This window comes from Mesoplodon densirostris, chromosome 2 (assembly GCF_025265405.1).
Source record: "Mesoplodon densirostris isolate mMesDen1 chromosome 2, mMesDen1 primary haplotype, whole genome shotgun sequence".
NCBI lineage: Eukaryota > Metazoa > Chordata > Mammalia > Artiodactyla > Ziphiidae > Mesoplodon > Mesoplodon densirostris.
In genome coordinates this window covers 127,745,827-127,765,049 of record NC_082662.1, presented here as the reverse complement: position 1 = coordinate 127,765,049, position 19,223 = coordinate 127,745,827, and the positions used below count along the sequence as shown (strand labels likewise).

Genomic DNA, 19,223 nt, shown 5'->3' with positions numbered 1-19,223 from the left:
AGTAGCGCTAAAGTGCTGTCAAGTGTTCCTAAGCACAAAAAGGCTGTCATGTGCTTTACGGAGAAAGCATACAGGTGATAACTAAGGTTCATTCATGCATGAGTTAGTGCTTTTAGCTTGGAGTTCAATGTTAATAAATCAGTAACACATACTAAATGGCTTTAAACAGAAACACACATAAAACAAGGTTATGTATTGCTCATTTGATGAAAATGTGACCAAAAGATTGCAGGAAACTAACCCAAATCCTGCATTTTCTCTAGAAGCAATGATTCAGTTTTTGTGGCTACTTTATATAACATAGCAACCATGAATAACAAGAATCAACAGTATTTACAATGAGTACAATGAATATAACAAGCATCTTAGATGAGCTAAGACACCAGAAGCAAAAACCAACAGAAACAACAAATTACAAAAACAGACCTATAGGGATTCCAGATACTGAAATATCACAGAGTGTAAATAAAACAACAAACCTACCATGTTCCTGGAGATAAAAGTCAAATCTGAAATTTTCAGCAGTGAAATATAAAACTATGCAAGTAACATAGCTAATCTGAAAGACACAAATATAAATTCTAGAATTAAAAAATACAATAACCCAAAAATAAGAACTCGATGGGTAAGTTTAATATCATGTTAGATACCAATACAGAGAGAAAGAGTGAACTGGGAAACCATCAGAAGAAACTAGAATGAAGAAAAAAAAAAAAAAAAGATGGAAAACATAGAAAGGGTACAAGATGCATAGAGTACACATAGGGAAGATTTTACAAGTTTTTTTTATTGTTATCCTAGAAGATCAGAGAGAGAATGGGTTACTGAAAGTACCTGAAGAGTGAACAGCTAAGAATTTTCCAGAAAGACATTAATCTACCTATATATTCAAGACAGTTAATGAATATTCAACCAGGATAAATAAGAAATACATGTCTAGGCACAAAACAAAGAGAAAAATCTTAAAACTACTCAGAGGAAAAACAAGATTACTTTCCAAGGCCTAACAGTTACACTAACAGCTAACATTTCAATAGTAATAGTGGAAACCCAAAAATAGAGTAATGATATCTTCAGTGAGTAAAAGAAAATAAGTATCAACCTAGATTTCTCTATTCAGTAAAAAATATCCTTCAAGAATGTAGGCAAAATACATTTTCACACAAATAAAAATTAAAAGACATCAACAGATGAGTGGATAAACAAAATATGGTATATACATACAACAGAATATTATTCAGCCTTAAAAAGGAAATTCTGCCACATGCTACAACATGGATGAAGCTTGAAGACATTATTCTAAGGTTTATAATAAGCCAGTCAAAGAGTATAAATACTATAGGACCCCACTTATATGAGGTACTTAGTCAAATTCACAGTAATAAAAAGTAGAATCATGGTTGCCAAAGGACGGGAGAATGGGGAGTTATCATTTAATGAGTACAGAGACTGAGTTTTGCAAGATGAAAGGAGTTCTGGAGGCAGATGGTGATGATGGCTGAACAACAATGTGAATGCACTAAATGCCACCGAACTGTACATTTAAAAATAGCTAAAATGGTAACTTTTATGTTATATATATTTTATCATAAAATAAAACAGTATATTAAAGAAAACTAAGAGTTGCCACCAGCCAGATGTACTAGAGGAAGTTCTAAAGGATATACTTCAAGAGGAAAAAAACACAATCTCAGATAAAAGATGTTAGATATAAGAATAAATGAAAGAATGACAAATGTGAAAAAAAAATGTTCAACCTCATTAGCAATCAGGGAATGACAAATACAAACCACCATAGGACAGTAACACACACACACATACACACACACCCCATTTTGGTAGAAACTAGAAATCTGGTAATATAGAAGACTGGAGATGATACAGAGCAAACACTGTTGGCAAAAATGGACATTGGTACACCCATTTTGGAGAATAGTTTTTCATATTCTAATAAAGTTGAGTATATATATTCCCTGTGACTCAGTAATTCCACTCCTGGATATAAACCCTTATAGAAATGTGCACATGTATTCACCAGGAAGACGTGTATAAGAATGTTCAGAGTAGCATAGTTTGTAAAAACAAATTAGAAACAACTCAAATGCCCGCCTGCAATAGGATAGATAAGTAAGTTGTGGTACAATAACACAATGGAATACTATACAGCAAAAAAAAAATTAATGGGCTAAAACTACACTAAATATGGATGAATCTTACAAACCTAATATTGAGTGAAAGAAATAAGATACAAAAGAACACATAAAGTTCTATCCCAACTTACATAAACCAAACAAAGGAAAAATTCTGTATTGTTTAAGGAGAGATATATAACTGCTAAAGCTATAATATTGTAAAAACTAGGTAATTTAATACCATAAAAGTCAGGAGAACATTTACCTTTAGGGGAAGGAAAAGAGGATGTGAGCAGGACTTATGGATGGCTCCTGAGGTACTGGAAATATTGTTTCTTCATTTGCATGGTGACCAGTTGAAAGTTCAATTCATATTCTTTCATCTTACTCTAAGTCTATGTATGAAGCACTATTCTGGTCTAAATGTATTACATTTTTAAACAAAATAATTTTTTAAAGGGAATATTAAGAGCTGAGAGGAAAAACACTAGACCAAGAGCCATAAGCACCTATAAAGATGCTGATTTTATGTGTAACTTAAAGAGAATCAGTTGCTATTTTACAATCACTCCTACCAGCAAGGTAGCTACATTTCTGTGATATTAAAGAATATATACTACTATGGATTAAATATTATTTCTTCAGACCATAAATAATATGGATAGAATGCATCTTATATATTAATAAAGGCACCTTTTATACCATAATACTTGTAAACAATTTACCCTAATACTCCCAAACTGCACTGTAGGTACATGATGTGGTTTTATACTTTAGGTGGCCCATGCTGTCAGTTGAGAAAACACCCAGCTAACAAAGGCAATGGCTTCTGCCTAAGAATATGCATCCCCAGGTATGAAGGGGCCATTGTTGTGCTACATGCCCTAACTTCCTGCACAAATCAAAGAAGCCCAGCAATCACCTGATTTAGTCCAAATCACCTGGAGGACTAGACTTCGCTAATAAGGTATACATCATAGTAGGTACATCTTACCAAGTGAAACCTCTCCCCTGGCCCATGTTTATCAACCTGAGATGCAACAGGATATGATGAAGCACACTGAGGGAATTACTTAGTGAAGCCCCACAGCGGTCATATGCAGGTCATATGTGGGGCAGACCTGTCACAAGGTCTTTACACTAGCTAACCTCTTTCTGGAATTGATGTCCCCCATACATGGCTAGTACTAACTTAATCCTTCAGGCCATCCTATCTAAAATTTCCAGATGACCCCCACCCCACCGCTGCCAACCTGGATGTTTCATATCCTCTTTCCCAGACTTGATTTTTCTCTGTTGTCTAACATATCATATGCTTTATGTATTTATCTTTATTTGCTATCTCCCTCACTTGTATGTGAGCTCCATAAACACAGTAGGAACTCAATAAGTATTTCTTGACTGAATGAAGAAATGAACAGATGGAGAACAGCTGGCAGAGAAAAGACTCAGCTCCCATTTTGGTAAGCCCTTCCCCTTCACCCTTGCTCCAAGTACTTACTGAATCCAATATTAAGTTTAAAACTTGGGAGTTGACAGAATATCTTCCCTGGCTCCTGAAAACTCAGTCAAGCAAGGAACAACAGTTTAGAAAGATTTCCTAAAACCCTGGGTGATCATCTGTCAGCTGCATCATCAATATGCACCAATGAAGGACCTGTCCCAGTTATCTAAATGTCTGAGCCTAAATAAGACAGATCATCCCCATGACTATATTCAGAGGTCTAATGATCTTTCTCTGTTCTGTCCTTAACATTGAAACATATAAAATGACATACTACACGCAAAGCACACAGCACCATGCCTGATACATAGTAAGGATTTAACGTTAGCCATAAAGAGATACCATCTAACTTAAAGACAATTTTTTCAAGAAAATAATATGAATGTATTTTAAAGAATATAATAACATATATGCATTTAAGAAATGTAAGTAGTTTATTGTTGAAGACAAAGTGCACAGAATTTAAGTTCCTTTGTCTTAGAATCTTTCTTGCTGCCTGAACTAGTCCAAATCCAATATCTCATTAGAAATTATGATGCTAGGATAATTTCTAAAAGTCAAAATAACAGATTTTTGTCAGTATACCTGGTAATTGTAAATGAATAAAGCATCTACATTTTCCCCCAAGTTTCAAAAGAATAAATGTAATAGTTTCATAGTAATTCTGAGAAGTTCTGGCACATATTTAGTGAATAAATTACATGAAATGGATAGACTTTAAATATGTTTATTAATCTTTCATTCCAGAGGCAAAAAAAATCATTAATTCTCAGGCTAGATGATCATCTGTTCTTAAATTTTTTCTTGTCAACAGAAAATACTAAAAATCATAAACAATGAATTTACTATACATACTTTTAATTGCCAACTATGAAACTCCTTTGTAATGATGTGATCAAGCTAACACACCATTTTACAGAAGCAAGGTATTTAGGGAAGCAAAGACAATGTCAAAATTATCTTTTTTATCTGACTTATGTATAATCAAATATCCACCCTCCACAGATGGCTATGAAAGCATCCAAAAAAAAAATGTTTCCATGTGACAGAGCACATCATGCTCCACAAAATGGACTACTTTCCATACTATTAATAAGACTCTTAACATACTTTCCTTCAAAACCTTCTTTTTGATCATAAATCCTTTCAAGAGTTACTAAGTAATTTCAGAAAATAAGATGTGAATGGTTAAAACACTGACCTCAGCACATCTGGCAACACAAATTATGCATGGCAAGGTAAAGACTGTTGACACTGTATTTAAAATGTAAATCTCATCTTCCAAAATCATTCACTAACTGTTCCAGAAACATTTCTAGAATGAACCATAGCTTTCAGAATTGGCGCCAAGTCTTATAGTGAATTTTAATGTTGGCTTATGGATTTGATATCTGTCATTTACTTACTTTATGACATAAAGACTTACCAGAATAAAAAATATTTTAACTTATAAAGCAAAAAAATGCTATTTCTAAGTATAATTATTCAACTATGAAACCAAATCAAATATCAAATTTTCATACTGAATGAAAAACTATCATCTTGCCATTCATCATTAAATACTGCCTACTACTAGAATTATACGGATTACTTTAATTTTTTAAATTATCCAATTTAATGATTATTGTTGATAATTAACAAAACCAATCAATTAATTTCTAAATCATTATTTTACTCTACTGAAACTCTCATAAGTTCTAAAAAGTGAATAGTCTATTCACTAAGATTTTGTTTCTGAAGATTCTAATCACCATAACAATCTTACCAACTAGATTATTTAAAATTTACAGCACTGGAATAAATCTCTAAAGTCATTTTTCAAACTGGTAAGCTATATTCAGAAAATCCTGCTATCTTTAAGACTCAGTGTTCACAGATAATTAGGTAATAATCCAAATTTTAGAAATTTTATTAAATTAATGAGAAAGTAAGTGCTTTATTGTGAGTCACTTGAAAGTTCACCTTTCTTACTTAACTTAAGGCTTAAGTTCAGAGCCCAACTGGAGCAAAATACTCCAGCAGTCCCCTCATGAATATTTGTCTTTGTCACCATGGGCTAAAAAAGCATGTCAACTGACAAGGAAAACTTTGCAACAGATTCAAAACAGGGAAGAATTCTAGAACAGATGTCCATACCAAAATTATTTGTAGGATACTCAAATTTAAATGAAAACAATTGTGGTAATATAAAAAACGTTTAGTAAATCAATTTGGGAGGTTTCTAGACACGTTAGATCCTCTAACTGTATGCAAATTTTTAAAGTAAGAATATTAAAATGTACAGTAATATTCTGAATAGTTTCTAGATTAGAAACCAAAGGAATGTTACATTTATCTCATTCATAACTCTAGAATTTTCACAATACCTTTCCTTTAAAGTTTAAAATTATATTCCTTTCAGTTTATTTCATTTTAGATGCAAATACCACTTTTCATTTAATATCAGAAGACTTAGAAAAGCACAGCCTTCACATTTATTTTTCATTTCATCAACCTAATCAGCAGAATATTGAGACCAAGAGAAGTTAACTTGAACACCCTCCAGTGGATGGCTCTGCAGCACAACAGAAGCATTTCCATCCTGAACTTATTTTACTGTGCGTATTTCTGAATGATAGTTAGAAATTTTTAATTTATATACTAGATTACAATCATAAAAATTTTGGTAAAAATCCAACTTTTAAAAAAATGAAAAACTCGGGCCTCCCTGGTGGCGCAAGTGGTTGAGAGTCCGCCTGCCGATGCAGGGGATACGGGTTCGTGCCCCGGTCTGGGAGGATCCCATATGCCGCGGAGCGGCTGGGCCCGTGAGCCATGGCCGCTGAGCCTGCGCGTCCGGAGCCTGCGCGTCCGGAGCCTGTGCTCCGCAATGGGGGAGGCCACAACAGTGAGAGGCCCGCATACCGCAAAAAAAAAAAAAAAAAAAAAAAGAAAAACTCAAAGTCACTACTTAACTTGTCTCTACTGCAAAATTCTTAACTCAGAACTTCCTCTACCAAGGTATTAGATACTATTTTAATAAAAGAATGGTTATTTCCTTTTTAATCTGTTGTCGTAATCAAGCAGTATTCAGAAAGTAAGACTGGAATGAAGGAAATTAGTCCAAATACAAATAGTGAATCCTTCTGAGAGAAAAATACAGCTGAATTTTTAAAATATGTATCTATATATGCTGCATAGGTAACCACATAACATTGGGGGGATCTTCATTCAAGGGTAATTTGAGTTAAACAATGTGTACTGAGAGTATAATCCCCCAAACACTGGATTTTTTTTTAATTTACTTTTTATTTTTTAAAGAGCATATTATATTTTTTCTTAATGAATTTATTTTATTTATTTATTTTTGGCTGCGTTGGGTCTTCGTTGCTGTGCACGGGCTTTCCCTAGTTGTGGTGAACAGGGGCTACTCTTCGTTGTGGTGCACTGGCTTCTCATTGCAGTGGCTTCTCTTTGTTGCAGAACATGGGCTCTAGGCACGTGGGCTTCAGTAGTTGTGGCACGCAGGCTGAGTAGTTGTGGCTCACGGGCTGAGTAGTTGTGGCTTGCGGGCTCTAGAGTGAGGGCTCAATAGATGTGGCTTGCGGGCTCTAGAGTGCAGGCGCAGTAGTTGTGGCACACGGGCTTATTTGCTCTGCGACATGTGGGATCTTCCTGGACCAGGGCTCAAACCCGTGTCCCCTGCATTAGCAGGCGGATTCTTAACCACTGCGCCACCAGGGAAGCCCCTGGATTTGTTTTTAATCATGTAAGTATAATACATGCATATGCTGAGGGAAAAAAAGGGATGTATTTTTAAGAAAACTTTTTACTAAATTTATGCCAATTCAGAGTAAAGTGTTCATGCTAATATTTTAAATATAAATCATTAAATCCTGAGTACTGACCTCCGGAAAGCTAAATTAATTTTAAAATACACAGTAACAAAGAATGATAATAAAAGAAGAACAACCAAAAAAGTCTGTATTTAACTGGCTGCTCAATCATTAGAAAGGTGCCCCATAACTACCATATGTTACTCAAATATGTTATCACACCTACAATTTCATCATATGTCTCCCAAGAAATTAATTAGCTCTAACTTTTTCAACTTTGACAAAAACGTCTGCATCAGTCAGATTACTAGCTGTTGCAAACATTTCAAAATTCAAAGCTTTCTTCAGCTTATATTTAACCTTTTAATTACTATTAATCACTTAGCAAAATGTAGAACAACATTCATTAGACAGATGACTAATTTTAGAATTTTGAATAATGTAAAGATATTTATACACATATTTACTTTTGGTACACATTTGCTTAACAATTTTAAAAACTAAAATTAATCTAAGGTCTAAAACTATTTACTGATACATCATTTCCCAGCTATATTTAGGTTAAAGAAAAGAACTGCTAAAATTTTCGTTTTCTCAAAAATCTAAAAAGTCATAAGAAGTTGAGATCATATGACTTACAGTAATAAAATAAATTTAATGATTAGGACACATATAAATTACAAAAAAGAAACCTAATAGCACATGCGCATTTTAAAGAGATTTAACAGCAGTAAAAAGAAACAAAAGTGGCTAAGAAGGGAATTTTCATAAATATTCTTTATCACATGTTTTAAAAGGAGGGGAAAAAACCTATTCCTGTTTGATTTTTAAATCACTGTCAGCTCAGGCTATCCTCAACCATGTAAACCAGCTTCCATCCCCACTATTTTATTCGAACTACTCTGTTAAGGCTACCAATAGACTTCTTAAGTATTCGTTCAACAAATATTTATTTAGCAATGAACACAGCAAAAATTCTGCTCTCACAGAGCTTACCTTCTAATGCGAATGAAAGTGAAAACAAAAATAAGTAAATTTTGTATAAATTAAGTATAAAAATAGTGTATTAATAGTGCTAAGTACAAATATCTCCTAATTCCCTTGTTAACCAAAGAAAAATCAAACAAACCACAAACAAGGAAAGCTTGCACTGGCTTCAGTAAAGCCACGTACAACACTGCTGAATTCTCCTTTGAGTTATTCTCAGCTAACAAAATAATGGGTAATCTAAAAATAATCTCTATCTAGTAAGGAATTCAATTTAAATTCCAGAGTTACTACTTAGGTTGAAGTAAATATTCAAATTAATCAGAATGCGGGCAGCCATGGGAACAGCCAAGAATATCCTGCTGGTAGCAGTCAGTCTTTTCTTTGCGGCTACCAAAGATTTTGTTACTGCTAAGGAAAATGGCACCTATGAATTATACAATTTTTGAGCTGAATAAACCTTAGAGATACCAGATGTCCTCTAGGAAGCTTTCCATGACCTCCACAAGGATATTTAAGCGTTTCTTTCTCTTTATTCCAAAATTCCATAAAAATCAGGAATAATGTTCTTATTTATCTTTGTATTCCCAGAACCAGTCTTATGTCTGGTAGAAGAGTTTGACTAGAGTTTTTAACAATGTTTTACTGTTTTAGAAAAAATCAGTCTGGGAATTCCCTGGCAGGCCAGTGGTTAGGACTCTGCGCCTTCACTGCTGAGGGCCCGGGTTCAATCCCTGGTCAGGGAACTAAGATCCTGCAAGCACCACAGCACGGCCAAAAAAGAAAAAAAAAAAAAAAAATCAGTCTGATGACAATAAAACAAAGATTCAAAGTTTAAGGTTTGTAACTGCTGTGAAATTATTTGTATTATGTATAAGTACACTGCTCTCAACTAAGCAGGAAGCATACCCATTCATATTCAATAAGTACTTATTAAGGTCCTACCCTGTGCAATGTTATATTAAAATGTATATACTTACATATATATTAGAATGTATATATATAATGTGTAAGGCTGAATGGTCCCTACCATCACAGGAAATAACATTCAAAGGGGGGAAAGATAATAAAAAAGAAAATAAACAATAATTTTAGATTGCAATAAGTTCCATGACAGAAATTTACAGGGCACATTGATAGAGACTGTAGTGTTTTTATGGGATTCTCAAAGAGTACTTTATATAGGATGCACTGCAAGGGAAAGACAAGACCTTAAATAGATATTACAGGATATTACATAGTAGGTAAAGAGATTAGAAATCCAATTCAATTCAATTAACAATTTAATGAATATTACTATGTCTCATGTATTATGGTCGCAGCATGAATGAAATCCAATCTTAGCCCCTGAAGAGTATGAATTCTAATAAGGGAGAGACACGTATATACATCATCTTGACTGTGGAGAACACACAGGGTTTAGGGAATCACAGAGAAGAGCACTTAGATGACCTAAAGGTAGTTAGGAAATTTCCTAAAGGAAATGCTTAGAATAGGTAATAATAATGAAAATGCAAATAACATATTTTGAAGGAAGAGTTAACAGAACAAGATAATAGGATGTGCATAGGAGGTTGAAAGAGGAGGAAGATATGAATATTTCTAGCCTAGTGATTTGAAGAAGTCTAATAATTTGTCAATAGAGGAAAGGTGAAGGGGAATCAGTATTAATGAAAAAAAGATGAAAATTTTGAAAATCTGAATTTATCATGACAATGGGATATCCATGGGAACATTTTAAATAGTCAACTAGAACATTAAAGAGAGGTTCTTTCATTGACTAGTAACAAATATTTGGGCTTCACTAATACATACATAATGTATGTTTATGCAGCATTACAGCAGAAATAAAGAGTTTGCAGAGAGAACAGAAGAGGCTCAAGAATAGAATAAGGATGAGATATAGTTGCATGTAGAGGATATCAAAAGATAATGTGTCAGTAAAAGAGCACTCCAATACAGGGATGAACCAAGAAAGTCAAATGTCAGGGAAGCCAAGAGAGATGTGTGTTCAACAAGGACTGGTAGCCCATAATGTTAAATGATACAGACACTCCTATAAGGCGAAGCAGAAAAGCCCATTGAATACGGTAAAAGGATATAACTACTGGCTGTAAAGTTTCACCATGCCTAAGTCCTAGTTAATCATAATCAATCATAACAAGGAACATAAAGACTATGAACCACATTCTCATAACGTTAACTTTATCATTTTATAAGCATACCTAATATTTATTAGAAGAAATGAACACTGTATATATGCAAATTAAAAAACTATATAAAAGAGTAACAAATTAGCTATTCATTTCCATCAAGAGATAACTTTTTAAATAATTTGTTTTCATATGGAAAAATTTCCAAGTTAAAAAATACTCAATAATACATATTAAAAAGAAAAGAATTCTTTTCATTGAGATATATGAACATGCATATAAAGTGATGTAACTTCTGAGATTTGCTTCCAAATAATTTAGGAAGTGAACGAATAGGTGGGTATATAATAAAATAAGATTGGCTATGAGTTGGAAATTTTTGAAGCTGGTGTTGATTACATGGGTGTTGACTATATTATTCCACTTTTGTACATGTTTGAAATTTCTTCTTAATAAAATATTTTATTACCTAACAGCAAAGAGAAACAAACATTTGTATTTATCCCAACTCTATAGCAAATAATGCTTACAAAGATCTGAAATTAACCTCAAACTGTCAAAAGGAAAGAAAACAGTAGAATTTTTATATGAAGGAAGGTTGAAAACTTGGCTTATAAAATATACAAATAGATTAAGGTGGAGAAAAAAACAGCATAAACAAATTATAGAATCTAGCTCTGGTTTCATGAAAATTTTAAATTATAAAATGTCATACACTAAAATTTTTAAATATTTACAATCAAATCATGAAAAATAAATGTTTTCCCCAGAAGGTTAAGATACATAATTTTTTCATAATATACATTAAAGGATAATTAAATTATTCAAGGTAAAAGATCTGTGACAATCTTACATAGTGCCAGAAGTAGGAGCCTATACCTGTTAGAACTAAGATTGTCTTTAAGTTATTAATTCTGATATATTCGTCCCTGTTTCCTAATTTCCAGTATACCAGTTTTTTCACCTAGGTAACTTCAATTCATTCTTCTGGTCTCCATTTAAATGTTACTTATTCCAGGAATCTGACCCCCAACTCCACACAGTAGGACAGAATGTCATACTGTATCCTCCCATGGAAACTTTATTACCCCTATCATATTAACAGTTCATTTTAGCACCATGAAGGACCATGTCTTTTAAAAACAAAAAAATTATTGAGATATAATTCACATACCATAAAATTACCATTTTAAAATGTACAGTTTTGTTTTCAGTATTAATATATTCACAAGGTTGTATAAACAACACAACTAATTTCAGAATTTTTCATCACCCTAAAAGGAAACCCTGAACCCATTAGAAGCCACACTCCATTCCCTCTTCCTCCTAGCCCTGACAACCACTAAACTACTTTCTGTCTCTGTGGATTTGCCCATTCTGGACATTTCATATAAATGGAATCATACAATATGTGGCCTTTCATATCCAACTTTTTTCACTTAGCATAAGGTTTTCAAGGTACGTCCATGGTATAGCATGTATACACTTCATTACTTTTCTGGCTAAATAATATTCCATTTTATGGATTATTCCATATTTTGTTCACCCATGCAACAGTTACTGGATATCTGGGTTATTTCCACTTTGGAGCTTTTATGAATAATGCTACTATGAATATTCATATACAAGTTTTGTATAAACATATGATTTCAATTTTCTTGGGTATATACCTAGGTATGAAACTGCTGGGTCATATGATAACTCTGTTTAAGTTTTCAAGTAACTGCCAAATTGTTTTCCAAAGCAGCTGCACCATTTTACAATCCCACAAGCAGTGTATGAGTGTTCCAATGTCTTGATATCCCCACCAACACTTTTTATTCTCCGTCTTTTTGATTAGTGCCATCCTAATGAGTGTGAAGTGTTATCTCATTTGATTTCGATTTGCATTTCTCTGCTGGCTAATGATGTTGAGCACCTCTTCATGAATTATTGGGCATTTGTGTATCTTCTTTGGAAAAATGTCAATTCAGATCCGTTCCCCATTTTTAATTTGGGCTTTCTATTATTGAGTCATAAAAATTCTTGATATACTCTGGGCACTAGACCTTTATCAGCTGTATGATTTTCAAATATTTTCCCCATCCTGTGGGTTCTCTTTTAATTTTCTTAAGAGTGGCATTTGACACCTAAGTTTTTAATTTTTTTTAATATCTTTCTTGGAGCATAATTGCCTTACAATGGTGTGCTAGTTTCTACTTTATAACAAAGTGAATCAGTTATACATATACATATGTTCCCATCTCTCTTCCCTCTTGCGTCTCCCTTCCCTTCCACACCCTCCCTATCCCACCCCTTTAGGCGGTCACAAACCACTTAGCTGATCTCCCTGTGCTCTGCGGCTGCTTCCCACTAGCTATAAATTTTACGTTTGGTAGTGTATATATGTCCATGCCTCTCTCTCAATTTGTCACAGCTTACCCTTCCCCCTCCCCATATCAAGTTCATGCTATAGTAGGTCTGTGTCTTTATTCCCGTCTTACCCCTAGGTACCTTCATGACCTTTTTTTTTTTCTTAGATTCCATATATATGTGTTAGCATACGGTATTTGTTTTTCTCTTTCTGACTTACTTCACTCTGTATGACAGGCTCTAGGTCCATCCACCTCACTACAAATAACTCAATTTCGTTTCATTTTATGGATGAGTACTATTCCATTGTATATATGTGCCACATTTTCTTTATCCATTCATCTGTTGATGGACACTTAGGTTGCTTCCATGTTCTGGCTACTGTAAATACAGCTGCAATGAACATTGTGGTGCATGACTCTTTTTGAATTATGGATTTCTCAGGGTATAGGCCTAGTAGTGGGATTGCTGGGTCGTACGGTAGTTCTATTTTTAGTTTTTTAAGGAACCTACATACTGTTCTCCATAGTGGCTGTATCAATTTACATTCCCAACAACAGTGCAAGAGTGTTCCCTTTTCTCCACATCCTCTCCAGCATTTACTGTTTCTAGATTTTCTGATGATGGCCATTCTGACCAGTGTGAGATGATATCTCATTGTAGTTTTGATTTGCATTTCTCTAATGATAAATGATGTTGAGCATTCTTTCATGTGTTTGTTGGCAATCTGTATATTTTCTTTGGAGAAATGTCTATTTAGGTCTTCTGCCCATTTTGAAATTGGGTTGTTTGTTTTTTTCATATTGAGCTGCATGAGTTGCTTGTAAATTTTGGAGATTAATCCTTTGTCAGTTGCTTCATTTGCAAATATTTTCTCCCATTCTGAGGGTTGTCTTTTGGTCTTGTTTATGGTTTCCTTTGCTGTGCAAAAGCTTTTAAGTTTCATTAGGTCCCATCTGTTTCTTTTTGTTTTTATTTCCATTTCTCTGTGAGGTGGGTCAAAATGGATCTTGCTGTGATTTATGTCATAGAGAGTTCTGCCTATGTTTTCCTCTAAGAGTTTGATAGTGTCTGGCCTTACATTTAGGTCTTTAATCCATTTTGAGTTCATTTTTGTGTATGGTGTTAGGGAGTGTTCTAATTTCATACTTCTACACGTACCTGTCCAGTTATCCCAGCACCACTTACTGAAGAGGCTGTCTTTTCTCCACTGTATATTCTTGCCTCCTTTATCAAAGATAAGGTGACCATATGTGCGTGGGTTTATCTGTGGGCTTTCTATCCTGTTCCATTGGTCTATATTTCTGTTTTTGTGCTAGTACCATACTGTCTTGATTACTGTAGCTTTGCAGTATAGTCTGAAGTCAGGGAGCCTGATTCCTCCAGCTCCGTTTTTCGTTCTCAAGATTGCTTTGGCTATTCGGGGTCTTTTGTGTTTCCACACAAATTGTGAAATTTTTTGTTCTAGTTCTGTGAAAAATGCCAGTGGTAGTTTCATAGGGATTGCACTGAATCTGTATATTGCTTTGGGTAGTAGAGTCATTTTCACAATGTTGATTCCTCCAATCCAAGAACATGGTATATCTCTCCACCTAATTGTATCATCTTTAATCTCTTTCATCAGTGTCTTATAATTTTCTGCATACAGGTCTTTTGTCTCCTTCGGTAGGTTTATTCCTAGATATTTTTTTTGTTGTTGCAGTGGTAAATGGGAGTGTTTTCTTGATTTCACTTTCAGATTTTTCATCATTAGTGTATAAGAATGCCAGAGATTTCTGTGCATTAATTTTGTATCCTGCTACTTTACCAAATTCATTGATTACCTCTGGCACTTTTCTGGTAGCATCTTTAGGATTCTCTATGTATAGTATCATGTCATCTGCAAACAGTAATAGCTTTACTTCCTCTTTGCCGATTTGGATTCCTTTTATTTCTTTTTCTTCTCTGATTGCTGTGGCAAAAACTTCCAAAACTATGTTGAATAAGAGTGGTGAGAGTTGGCAGACTTGTCTTGTTCCTGATCTTAGTGGAAATGGTTTCAGTTTTTCACCATTGAGGATGATGTTGGCTGTGGGTTTGTCATATATGGCCTTTACTATGTTGAGGAAAGTTCCCTCTATGCCTACTTTCTGCAGGGTTTGTATCATAAATCGGTGTTGAATTTTGTCGAAAGCTTTCTCTGCATCTATGAGATGATCACATGGTTTTTCTCCTTCTATTTGTTAATATGGTGTATCACGTTGATTGATTTGCGTATATTGAAGAATCCTTGCATTCCTGTAATAAACTAGACATGATCATGGTGTATGATCCTTTTAATGTGCTGTTGGATTCTGTTTGCTAGTATTTTGTTGAAGATTTTTGCATCTATGTTCATCAGTGATATTGACCTGTAGTTTTCTATCTTTGTGACATGCTTGTCTGGTTTTGGTATCAGGGTGATGGTGGCTTCGTAGAATGAGTTTGGGAGTGTTCCTCCCTCTGCTATCTTTTGGAAGAGTTTGAGAAGGATAGGTGTTAGCTCTTCTCTAAATGTTTGATAGAATTTGGCTGTGAAGCCATCTGGTCCTGGGCTTTTGTTTGTTGGAAGATTTTTGATCACAGTTTCAATTTCAGTGCTTGTGATTGGTCTGTTCATATTTTCTATTTCTTCCTGGTTGAGTCTTGGCAGGTTGTGCATTTCTAAGAATTTGTCCATTTCTTCCAGGTTGTCCATTTTATTGGCATAGAGTTGCTTGTAGTATTCTCTCATGATCTTTTGTATTTCTGCAGTGTCAGTTGTTACTTCTTTTTCATTTCTAATTCTATTGATTTGAGTCTTCTCCCTTCTTTCCTTCATGAGTCTGGCTAATGGTTTATCAATTTTCTTTATCTTCTCAAAGAACCAGCTTTTAGTTTTATTGATCTTTGCTATAATTTCCTTCATTTCTTTTTCATTTATTTCTGATCTGATATTTATGATTTTTTTCCTTCTGCTAACTTTGGGGTTTTTTTGTTCTTCTTTTTCTAATTGCTTTAGGTGCAAGGTTAGGTTGTTTATTTGAGATGTTTCCTGTTTCTTAAGGTAGGATTATATTGCTATAAACTTCCCCCTTCGAACTGCTTTTGCTGAATCCCATAGGTTTTGGGTCGTGTCTCCATTGTCATTTGTTTCTAGGTATTTTTTGATTTCCTGTTTGATTTCTTCAGTGATCACTTCATTAAGTAGTGTATTGTTTAGCCTCCGTGTGTTTGTATTTTTTACAGATCTCTTCCTGTAATTGATATCTAGTCTCATAGTGTTGTTGTCGGAAAAGATACTCGATACGATTTCAATTTTCTTATGTTTACCAAGGCTTGGTTTGTGACCCAAGATACGATCTATCCTGGAGAATGTCCATGAGCACTTGAGAAGAATGTGTATTCTGTTGTTTTTGGATGGAATATCCTATAAATATCAATTAAGTCCATCTTGTTTAATGTATCATTTAAAGCTTGTGTTTCCTTATTTATTTTCATTTTGGATGATCCATTGGTGAAAGTGGGGTGTTAAAGTCCCCTACTATGATTGTGTTACTGTCGATTTCCCCTTTTATGGCTGTTAGTATTTGCCTTATGTATGGAGGTGCTCCTATGTTGGGTGCATAAATATTTACAATTGTTATATCTTCTTCTTGGATCAATCCCTTGATCATTATGTAGTGTCCTTCTTTGTCTCTTGTAATTGTCTTTATTTTAAAGTCTATTTTGAAGTTTTTAATTTTGATGTGGTCCAATTTATCAATTTTTCATTGGTTGCTTGTGCATTTGGTATCAAATCTAAAATACCACTGGCCAATCCAAGATCACAAAGATTTATGCATTTTCTTCTAAGAGATTTATAGTTTTAGCTTTTATATTTAGGTCTTTAATCCATTTTGAATTATTTTTTGTACACAGTATGAGGTAGGAGTCTTAATTGATTCTTCTGCATGTGGAAATCCAGTTGTACCAGAATCATTTGTTGAAGACTATTCTCCTGCAGTGAATGGTCTTGCTACCTTTGTCAAAAATTTACCAGAGTTGTATACGTTTCTCAACTCTCAGTTCTCTCCCATTGATCTATGACTATCCTCCATGTCTCTTTTTGACTACACCACCTAGCACAGAACCTAAAATATGAAAGCACTCAGTAAAGATTTGGTAGGTGAATAAATCCCTTGTCAATAATAAAATGATTAAAGTGTGAGTTGAGCAATACCTTAGGGAGCATTATCCTAACCCAGTATTTAAAAAGCAAGAAACTGAGGCCTAAGAGAGGTTACCTGACTAGCTCAAAGGCAGAGAACAAATTACCTAAGAGCCAGAGGCAGGACCTGAATTCAGCTTTCCTAACGTCTGGTGCAGGGCTCTTTCCATAATATCATGCGGCTTTCTCAACTAAACTGAATTGCCTTAACATCTGCCAATGTGTCTGCCTACGAGAACCAGCATGTATATTAGAGACAGACAGGCACATATCCTAATACTTAATCATAGGGGAATTCTTCATAAGTATAATTCACCAAAAAGACTTACAATCAAAATGGGCCAGGAAATCATTAATATACCACTGAATGCAATGTTTCCCTCCAGACAACTGTCTTCTAACTTCACTTTCAGCTCAAGAACATAGCTAGTCATACTTTCAGTCCTTAGAGTATTCTAAATAGAAGAAAACCATTTGTACGACAGTAAAAATAATAAAGCAATCAGGCGCCTAGTTCCATTACCCTGCTCTCCTCACCATTTCCCACCATCATTGTGATGTTTCACTGACTACTAACTGTTGTGAAGAATGCAGAAATAGAGCAATCGTCATAAATTTAACTTTCCTCTACTATCCAGCAATTAGTCTGCCTCTTTCCAAAAACCAGAGAAATTTTACAGCAGCAGAACAGAAAAATAAAGGGAAACAAGCAACTACAGGAGAAGCCTTCTAAAAGATATATGGAGGATGTATGATTTAGAGGTAAAGGGAAGACACTAAGTGTTCAAACTTAATACTACATTTATGCATACAAGTAAGGGAAATGCTGTCCGTGCAAATGTTGTGTATACAATATGTATGAGCAGATCATGAATTTTCCTGTAGTCAAGAATATATTCGGCCTTCAGTTTAAACTACCTCTTCTCAAAATCTTTCCGAGTCACCCAAGCACAATTAACTTGTCCTTCCATAGTGCACCCACTCTTCCTTCTACAGATTCCATAACTGTAATGATTATAGCATATTTTAATAGTTACCTCACAAGTTTGTCTCCCTTCTAAACTATCATCTCACTGAGGGTAGAAACCATGTGTTTTTAGTGTTGTGTTGAGTGTAGAATTTAGCATAGCCCTGGCATATAGCAAGCACTTTATAATTCTTCATTGAATGGACATTTTCAAAATGTTTTGTAATACTGAACATATCTGTTCAAAAGTATCAATAACAAGAAATTATTCATTCTTGCTGTGATAATTCCCAAATGTTATAGTTCACATGCATACAGTTGTCATACTGTATATACACTTAGAGTATATGTACTTAGGAAGTATATGTCATACACTTCCTTACTCTAAGTACAAACTTCAAAGTTGGCCAATCTGCTAAAAACAAATAAATCTAACTCAATATGTTTAGAGCTGAATGTTGTAGTGCTGACCATCTCTGCTAATAAGGCAATTTTATACTCCTAGGCAAAAACACAATAAAAAGTTCAAGACTAATCAACCACAAGCAGCAGGATCTAAGTGGTGTCTTACGAAGGAGATGGGGAACCTCTCTATAGAAACACGTAAAGGAATTCTTGAGGGCAAGATATTTTATGTTCACCAAAAAGAATTATAGATTAAACAAAAAAAATAAAATGACTGTCAAATACCGGTCTACTGGTAAATGTAATAGCTTTGGAGTCTGAAAGTCCTGATATTAAGATATGCCTCTGATGTGACCTCTTTAGGAAGGTCACTTCACCTGTCTGTGCCTCTTTCAGTTCCTCTTTTGTAAAATGTGAATAAGAATGCCTACCTCACAAAGCTCCCCGTGAGGATCAAATGATACTGTATAAAGAACCTGGCACAGATGCTCAGACACTAGCATGTAACAGTGTTCATTCCCTTCCTACCTGGCAACAGGTTGTCACTTAAGGAGCAGAGTCAGAAAACTCTCTTGGCTGAAAATATTTCTCCCAACAGATGTCAGTCAATGTTTCAAGTTTCACCATAAGGAAATTCTGTTTGGATTTTCAAAAGCCCCAATTAAATGTTTAAAAATCTGCCATTTAATGTATCTGTCTTT

General features: G+C 34.4%; 1 protein-coding gene across 3 annotated transcripts in view; it reads right to left on the bottom strand.

The window, feature by feature from the left end:
- The window catches only part of AKT3 (AKT serine/threonine kinase 3), a 406,674-nt gene that overhangs the window by 315,647 nt on the left and 71,804 nt on the right, over positions 1–19,223 (bottom strand). The gene's annotated exons all lie outside the window — the stretch shown is intronic.